Below are 9,263 nucleotides of genomic sequence, written 5' to 3'. Positions count from 1 at the left end.
CTTCTTCCTTGTGATCCAAGTTCCCCCATTCCTGAGTTTCTCTGGTTTCTCAGCTATCCTGACCTGAACTAATTTCATCTCTTGTTTATTTTCTTATTAAGTCTACCGCTCTGTGGCTATCTTGCCCAGAAGGCAATTTATTGCTATTCCTTGACTGTTATCTTTGGGGGGAGTGACTGCTCTCTCCTGCTCCATCATTTTGATTTCTTAACAATTCAAATCCTTTCCACCTCCTCTCATTTCTGTCTCTTCTCTTGTCACTTCTAATTCTTCTCTTGTTTGCTCCATATTTCCATCTCCTTTGCTAGTCCCATTTGATGACCTGTACCAGGCTCTGTCAATCCCCAGATCACAACCTCTTTCTCCTAATACGCTCCCTTCTCTTCAGTTGCTCCCCATGGCCTCAGATAATTCCGTATTTTCTGTTGCTTCATAGTTTCCTTTTGATACTCACCAGTTCTTTATTTTTTAATTTATCAAGATGAAATTTACATAACGTAAATGAACCATTTTAAAGTAAACAGTTTGGTGAGATTTAGTACATTTGTGATTTTGTGCAACCATAACCTCTATCTAGTTTCAGAACTTTGTCATCACTCCAAAGCAAAACCCCATACCCATTAAGCAGTTTCTTCCCGTCCCCCCCGTCCCCTGCCCCTGGAAACCATGGATATTCTTTCTATCGCTATAGGTTTATCTATTCTGAATAATTCATATAAATGGAATCAAACAATACGTAGACTTTTGTGTCTGGCTTCTCTCACTCAACAGGATATCTTCAAGGTTCAGCCACATTGTAGCATGGATCAGATTTTTTCCCCTTTTTATGGGCGAGTAATATTCCATTGTGAGTACAGACCACATTTTGTTGATACATTCATCTGTTTGGACTCTAGGCTGTTTCCATCCCTAGGCACTTGTAAACGATGCAGCTGTGAACATGCAGGCAGATGTACTTGTCTGAGTCCGTATTTCAATTCCTTGGAGATGCATACCTACCAGTCCCTCTTTATGACCCTCATCAGCACTCACTTTGTATTTGTGGATATATATTGAGCTAAACCTGTTTGTTGAATCAATCAAAGGTAAAAGCCTTAATTTACCTAAAGAAAAAGATATTCAGATCATCAAGCACAGCAAAATAAACCTCTCAGCAATTATACGAAACACTCATAATTAAATGATTGGAAAAGTTTGAAAACACACGGATGGGCACAAGATATGAGAACATCTAAATAGAAAGAGAGCAGAGATTGTTATTGTATACCAAGAAAAAAATAGAATTAAAACTGAAAACGCTCTTTACAAGGCTAAAGACTCCAATTCCAACAAATTATACAGGGGCTTTCAAATGCAGAAGCTACAAATGTTGCAAGAAGTATTCAGAAACTGTTAATAGGAAACTAATACATCACTCCCAATCTTAAGCAGTCAAACAGGATAAAATACAGGTAAGAACACAAAAAGACCTAAAGAACAGACTCAATTATCAATAATATAACCTACAGATCAAAATCTTACCCTGATTTTGAATGAATAAAGCTGCATTTCAAGCAAAAAGGACATTTGAACATATTAAGATGAAACACTAAACCATTTAAAAAATAAATATATTAGATACAGCATTCTCTGGCCACAATAAAATATAATTAGAAATTGTTAATAACAAAGTTCCCTTTACTTTAAACAATTTTGGCTCCAAGGAGAAATATGAAGTTAAATTGGGGTATTTATAGAAAATGACCCTAAAGACACATCAGAACCTATGGGACATGGCAAAAGAAGTGCTCCAAGGAAAATTCATAGCTTTAAATATGAATATCAATAAAAATAAAAGTAAATTAATTATCTGTCCAACTCAAACACAAGATAGAACATACCAAAACAAACTGTTAGAAAGCATAAGGAAGAAACTAAAGACAAAAGCTAAAATGACTTCAAACAGAGAAAACAACAGAAGTAACTAAAAGATTGGTTGTTTGAAAATGATCAACAAAATAGCCAAACCACTAACCAACCTCATTTAAGTAAATAATAATAAAAAAATTAATAGAAAAGGTAAAGTAACTATTGAGACAGGAACTTTAAAAAGATTAGCAGAATACTTTGCATAAACTCTGGGAAATAAGGTTGAAAACCTAGATGGAACAGATAAAATTTTAGGAATTATAATTGGCCCAAAATGACCATAGCAAAACAGATCTTTTTTTCCTCCAAGTAATAAAGAATGTAATTAAAGAGTTTTTTCCCAGAAAAACACCAGGTCCCAATTTGTTTCCAGGGAAACTACAAAAAGTTAATGATCAGATTAAATGTTGTTTAAACTATTTCTGAGCATAGGAAAAAGAAAAACTTTTTGTAAAATGAATATAGCATTGATAAGTGAACATACTGGCCAGAAGTTAGTCACATAGCCTCATCTAGACGCAAAGGACACCAGAAAACATAGTTCCTATACTGGGCAGCCAAGTGCCCAGCTTAAAAAAAAAAAAAAATCAAATCAGAGATTGCATAATGAGGGAAAGAAAAAATGAACAGAAAAACAAGGAAAATGACTGCCACACACACTGACGAACTGGCTGTAACCTGGCAGGTATGAGTTCAGGCTACTGGACTCTAACCTTTCTAAACTCAGTATCTGAGTAGCTCTGCTAGGTGAGTCTGCAGGGGTCCTACTATGGAAAATGGAGGAGAATTGCAATTCACTCAAGGGCAAGACATGACTTGCTAGGGACATAAAGTCTCTATTGGAGTAGCTCTTCCACCCCAGTTCAACTAGAATGAGCATCCAGGGAAACCTGCAAATGCTTCATTCTTCAAATCTGCTTTAGTTTCCTGGCTGCCAGAGCAGATGCATGCATTGGATTGACTTACACTGTGGGAATTTGTTGGCTCACCGTTTTGAGTCAAGAAGTCCAAATCGGGCCTCCTCAAGGCAATGCCTTCTTCTAGGTGCTCTGGGACTGGCTGCAGGTGATCCTTGGCCCTGGACACCTCTGTCACATGGCAAAGCACATGGCGTCCTCTCCCAGCCTCTCCATTCTCTTCTGGGTTCTGCTGACCCTCAGCTTCTGGCTGCTTCCTCTGTGGCCTTCTCTCTATCAGACCAAATTTTATTCTACTTAAAGACTCCAAGAATACAATTAAGACCCATCCTGATTGAGTTGGGCCACACTTTAACTGATGTAACCTCATCAAAACGCCCAAATTACAATGGGCTCACACCCACAGGAATGGATTAAATTTAAGAACATAAACTGGGGTACCCAGTTCCAAACCACCACACCATCTCATCTGGTTCCTAGTTCTTGTACAAAGGAGACTATCTCCTTAGGAGATATCAGGACTATCTGGCTTGCCTCCCTTTGCTGGAGTCGTTGTATTGGGATAAAGTGGGGAAATTATAGGGGCTGGGTTCAGAGTCATCTGATTTTGGCCCAAGTTCTGTTCCTTGTCGTGTAGCCTTGGTGAGTGCAGCGAACTGAATAATGTCCCCCAAAGTACATGTCCACCTGGAACCTCAGCACATGACCTTATTTATAAAGAAGGTCTTTGAAGATGTAATTAATTAAAGATCTTGGCATGAAATCATCCTGGATTTGGGGTGCAACCTAAATGAAATGAGTGGGGTCTTCTATAAGAGAAAGGAGAGTCATCTTTGGACACTGAGAGAGAGAAAGACACATGCAAAGAGAAGGTGGCCATATGAAGATGGAGGCAGAGATTTGCGTGACACCATCTACAAAGAATGCCAAGGATTGCCAAGACCCACCAGAAGTTGGAAGAGGCAGGAAGGATCCTCCCCTGGAGACTTCGAGGGGACCCTGGCCCTGGCGACACCTTAATTTTGGACTTCTATCCTCCAGAACAGGGAGAGAATGGATTTCTGCTGTTTTCCACTGCCCAGTTTGTGGTATTTGCTACAGCAGACATAGAAAACTGATACAGAGAGTTACTTCTTCTCCATAGGCCTCTATCTCCTGGTTAATGAGTAGGAAGATAACTACATCTTCCCAAGTCTGCTTCGTCGTCCAATGAGGGGACTTGTGTTAACGTGCTTTCCATAATGAGGACTTCCACCTGTTTAAGTGTCGGCATCCCAGGTAAGACCAGGTACTCGATGCAAATGGCCTGTACCCTATGCCGGAATGCCTAGGCCCCAGCCACAGAGATTATGCCCTGAAGTGCCTGCAGTGACAAAGAACAGATGCCATTTCTCATTCTTGAAATAAACACTTTTGTTTTTTGGCTTGGGTTAAAAAGACGTTATCCAGCTACAGTGTAAAGAGCCTTGAAAACATCAGGCAAAGTGAAATAAGCCAGACACAAATGGGACAAATATTGTAAGATTCCACTTATATGAAATATCTAGAATAAGAAAATTCATAGAGACAGAAAGTAGATCAGAGGTTCCCAGGGGCTGGGGGGAGAGAAAAGTGGAGAGTCCATGCTTAATGGGGCAGAGTTTCTGTTCGGGGTAATGAAAACTTTTGGTAAAGGATGATGGTGATGGCGGCATGACATCGAGAATGTTTTTAAGACCACTGAATGGTACACTTAAGGTGGACAATTTTATGTTATAAAAACGTTTCCACAGTAGTTTCTTTAAAAGAGCATGTATAGAAAAAATCTCAACCGTAAACTGGGTCTACTCTTGAGCAGAGAGCTTGTGGAAACTCAAAAAGCTTCTCTGGAGGGTGAAAACGGTTGACTTGAAATTTCTTCTGCACAATATTTCTATATTGTTTGAATTTCTCTTCAAGGTACATGTATTATTGATACAATCACAAAACCAGTGGGGAAAAGCTCTGTACATTAAGGAAAAATACAGTATCCAAATGCCCAAACAGTTAGGGGGAAGCGCCAGGGAATACAAGATCATTAGAACAGGTTTTTCTTTTTTTTTTTTTATTAATTAAAAAAATTAACTAACACAACATTAGAAATCAACCTAGAACAGGTTTTTCTTGGCGTAGTTTTTGGAAACGGTATCAGGATACATTTGACAACAACAGAAAAGCTGACTTCACGGAGACTTAGAGAAAAAAAAATTTTTTTTTCCTTATATAACGAGAAATCTAGATGGTTAATGACTGTGAGGCTAACTCAGAGGCTGAGGCAGAGTCCCCAAGAACCAGGCTCTTTCCGTCCTTCTGATCTGTCACCCCTGGTGTGTTGACTTTATTCCTTAGACATCTCACCTCATGGTGTCTCAGGCAGCACTGCCACCCTCACCAGGAGGCAAGTCAGAGCCCAGGGAGCATTTTATCAGGGTTCATTAAGCTTTTCCAGAAGGCCCCAGCAGGACTTACCCTTAGCCTCAAATGCCCACTCCTGATCAGGACCAGCTCATCTTCCTGGAGGCGAGTGGCTCTCTAGATTCAGCTGGCCAGGAAGCCGAAAGTGGAGGCACATGTGGTTTATTTGTAGGGAAGCCATCTTCGTCATCGCGCCGGTGTGAATCTGTGGTGGATGCGAGAAAACCCATGTCCTTTAATCCTCCTTCAATATCGCTGGCTGGGAGCTTTTTGATTGTTTTCACGGAGATGTGACCCACCCAATTGGGGGTGGTAATTTTTCATTAGATGGCTTCCATGGAGTTGTGACTCCCCCTGTTCCAGGTAGGCCTTGATTAGTTTTCTGGAATACTTTAAAAGAGGAAATATTTTGGAGAGAGTTCCTTTTAGAGCCATGAGAACCATGAAGAGCCCACGCAGCCAGAGACCTTTGGAAGATGTTCCCAGGGGAGCGTCATGAACCAAGAAGCCTGGAGAGGGAGCTAGCAGACGTCACCATGTTTGCCAAGTGCCCTTCCTGTTGAGAGAGAAACCCTGAACTTCATCGGCCTTCCTTGAGTAAAGGTAACCTTTTGTTGATGCCTTAATTTGGACATTTTTACAGATTTCCTTTAATTGGGACATTTTCACGGCCTTAGAACTGTAAACTTGCAACTGAATAAATTCCCCCTTTTAAAAGCAGTCTCATTTCTAGTATATTGCATTCTGGCAGCTAGCAAACTAGAACAATCACCATCAGTCCCTGCCAGGTTGGCACAATGATACAACAGAGAAGTGGTGGTGATTCCCATTCAAGAGGCACCTGGAGTTTCCTCTCAACCTCTATTATGCATCTGACTCTCTGTTACAACGACTTCAACTTTACTACTAGGTACAAAAGTAGCTATAGACAATGCCAAAACAAGAGCATGGCTGTGCTCCAATGACACATACTTATGAACACTGACATTTGAATTGCATTCAATTCCACGCATTATAAATTCTTTCTTTCTTTAAATGGTTCCCAACCATTTAAAAATGTCAAAATTATTCTGTGGAGTAAAGCATAAAATTAATACTTAAGTGCTGCCTTGACGTCTGTAAAGTCAGGAGGCCTCGAGTGAGCTGGCCGCAAGCCCCCTACCCACTCTGTTTCCGTGAACAAGGTCCCCTTGCCCAACAACTCTCTGTACCATAGGGAACGGGCACAGTGCCTGTTTATCCCTAGGTCGCAGGCTTCAGCTCCCTGCCAGCCCACAGAATTATTCAAATAAGCTAATCACATCCTCCTTCCAGAGCAAGGGGGCATGGGATCCTTGTGATATTACAAAGCCTGCCCCCTGCAACCCATGCTTGTTTGCTCTCCCCCGAGTGCAAATCCCACGTCGCTCTGTGTGGCAGGCAGTGTGCTCCTCTCCCAGGAGTACATGTGACTAATAAACTGCTGCCCAGTGTCAGAATTTGTGCGTTCGGCCTTCCCCAAAACCCCAGGGCAGGAACCCCCCCCTCACCAGTGGAGTGAAGAGGAGGCAAATATAAAACTTTCATAGGGGGTGCTAGGGTAGCTCAGTGGTAGAATTCTCACCTTCCATGCATGAGACCTGAGTTCAATTCCCAGCCCATGCACTTCCCAAGACAAACAAACCAACAAAAAAAATTCAACAAACGGTGCTGCAATAACAGGATACTCACATGGAAAAGGAATGAATGTGACCCCATAATACAGCATACAAAAAAACATACGCAAACTTTTGTAGCCTATAGGCCTTACGAAAGTCAGCAGTGAATTGAATTGACCCAGGGGTCATAGTTTGCCAACCCTTGCACTAGAGCCAGACGCTATTTCCTCTATTCCCATATGGTTGCCATGACTACTTGCCATGGAAGGGGCCCATCAGAGCACAGCCTGCCATCTTTCCCTGGGACCCACAAATCAACCCTGCACTTGAGACCAGATGTATTGGCCTGGCACATTGGATGGATGATGAGAGTGATCTGAGTCCCTCCTTGGGGTGCCTTGTCACAAAAACACTTCCCCTGGCAGACAGTGGTCTGTGGGCACATCCCTTTGCCTTTTGTCTGAGCATATGTATGCGTTCACAGGGACTGCTTGGCTAAGTGCGTGTTTTAAGGCACCTGTCCAACTCTGCTACTGTATCTGCTCCCAGTGGGGAGGAAGCAGGGTCTTTCACTTGTGGCACGATAGGGGTATACACACACTGTGTCCCTGCATTGGCTGCTGTGGATTGAGACCCACTGGTCAGGGGGATCAATGACCTATGAACTCACCTTGCTCTGGCTCTTCTCTATGTGAGTAAAGTGTTGGTCCATCCGCTACCTGTGTGAGCTGTGCTTTTGTTGGTGACCCTGACACCTGTAAACCATGGAGAGGGCCGATATCCTAAGACTCCTCCCTGGGAGGTAATAACAGTTCTAGAGGTATTGGCTAATGCAATTAAGATACAACAATTAGAAGAATCTCCCTAAACTACCCTTTTATAGCCATAACCACTCTCCTTCCCTCCTCTCAACCCTAACTCCTGTCAACCACTAATCTATTCTCCTCTATAGTTATGGCAACTCAAGGATCCTGAACCCCTCCCTTAGGGGAAGAGAAAAAAAAAAAAAAAAGACAGAGCTTTAAGCTCACAATAGCCTGCATGGTCGGAGCATAGGAGAGAAAGAAAACCACCTCTCTGGAGGGGGAAACAATGGTCAAGTTTCTTAAATAGACCTTCTGAAACTTTGAATGATGATCTACCCTGTTTTCCCTATAATGTATCAATGCTGAATTTATATCCTGTATATTACAGGGAAACTTTGAAATGTTACTTTTATATAAGTAAATAGTTAACTCCGTTAGCAACACATGCATGCATTCTCTTGGCCTTGTGTCTCCTTTATGCCTACTATAGAACCTTGCCTTCCCCTCTGATGAGCATGGAGCACTGACTTCCATTTGAAACAGTGCTGACTTCCAATTCTCAACCAGTCACCATTAGGAAGAAACTTTTCCTGTTATTAAGTCCCTAATTAAAACTCATGGGTAACTCTCTGCCTAGCATGTTGTTAGATCTTGGGGCTACACTGGGTTGTAACATTTCACAGAGCCAGCCAAAAGAACAAAGAGCTGTCAGTTGTAGAAAGCATGAGTACTTGGGAGGGAGACTCCCCAGGGAGAATCCCAGGATGGCCTGCAACATTGATGTGGGGAGGGGTGGCTACCCTTCTAGATGAAAGGGGACCACTGAGCAAGTACGGAGATAGATGCTTATAACTCCATGACTGAACTAAAAGCCCCACTGTAGCAGACTGCAGGATACTTAAGATTGGCGGGGCTAATCCTAGAGTGGCCTGCTTCCTTGATGTGAGGAAGGGTTGCCCACTTGCTTGACTGCACTGCAGTCAGTTGGCTATTGTTCTGTGCCAGCTACAGTAAACTGTCTCAGAAAAGACAGAGAAATCCTCAGGTTGAAGGGAGAAGAAAATTTGAGACAGAACCTGAATATAGAAAGTTGCAGAAGGTTCACCAAAAAAGGAAACTTATTTCTTGTGGCCAAAGTTGGGTAGGATTTACTGCATCTATCAATAAAATTGAAAAAAAAACACGAACTTTAGGATTAAATAATACACTAATACAGGGATAAAATTTTATTTTCTCTCTATTAGAGTAACAAAGTTTTCTTGGATTGTTGATCTATCCTTTTTCTTTCTTTTCTTTTTTTAACATGGGCAGACACCAGGAATCAAACCCAGGTCTCTAGCATGGGAGGCGAGAACTCTGCCACTGAGCCACTGTGGCCCACCTTGGTCTGTTTTTTTAGTAAGAGGTTATAAAAGATGCTATAAAAAAGGAAAACTCCCTAATGAACATAGATACAAAAATTCTGAACAAAAGATTAGCAAATCAAATCCAACAACACATTAAAATAATTATACACCATGACAAAGTGGGTTTTATACCAGGAATGCAAAGATGGTTCAACA

Source organism: Tamandua tetradactyla, chromosome 23, assembly GCF_023851605.1.
Source record: "Tamandua tetradactyla isolate mTamTet1 chromosome 23, mTamTet1.pri, whole genome shotgun sequence".
Classification (NCBI taxonomy): domain Eukaryota; kingdom Metazoa; phylum Chordata; class Mammalia; order Pilosa; family Myrmecophagidae; genus Tamandua; species Tamandua tetradactyla.
The sequence above is the reverse complement of the archived record's forward strand: the minus strand, read 5'-3'. Positions refer to the sequence as shown.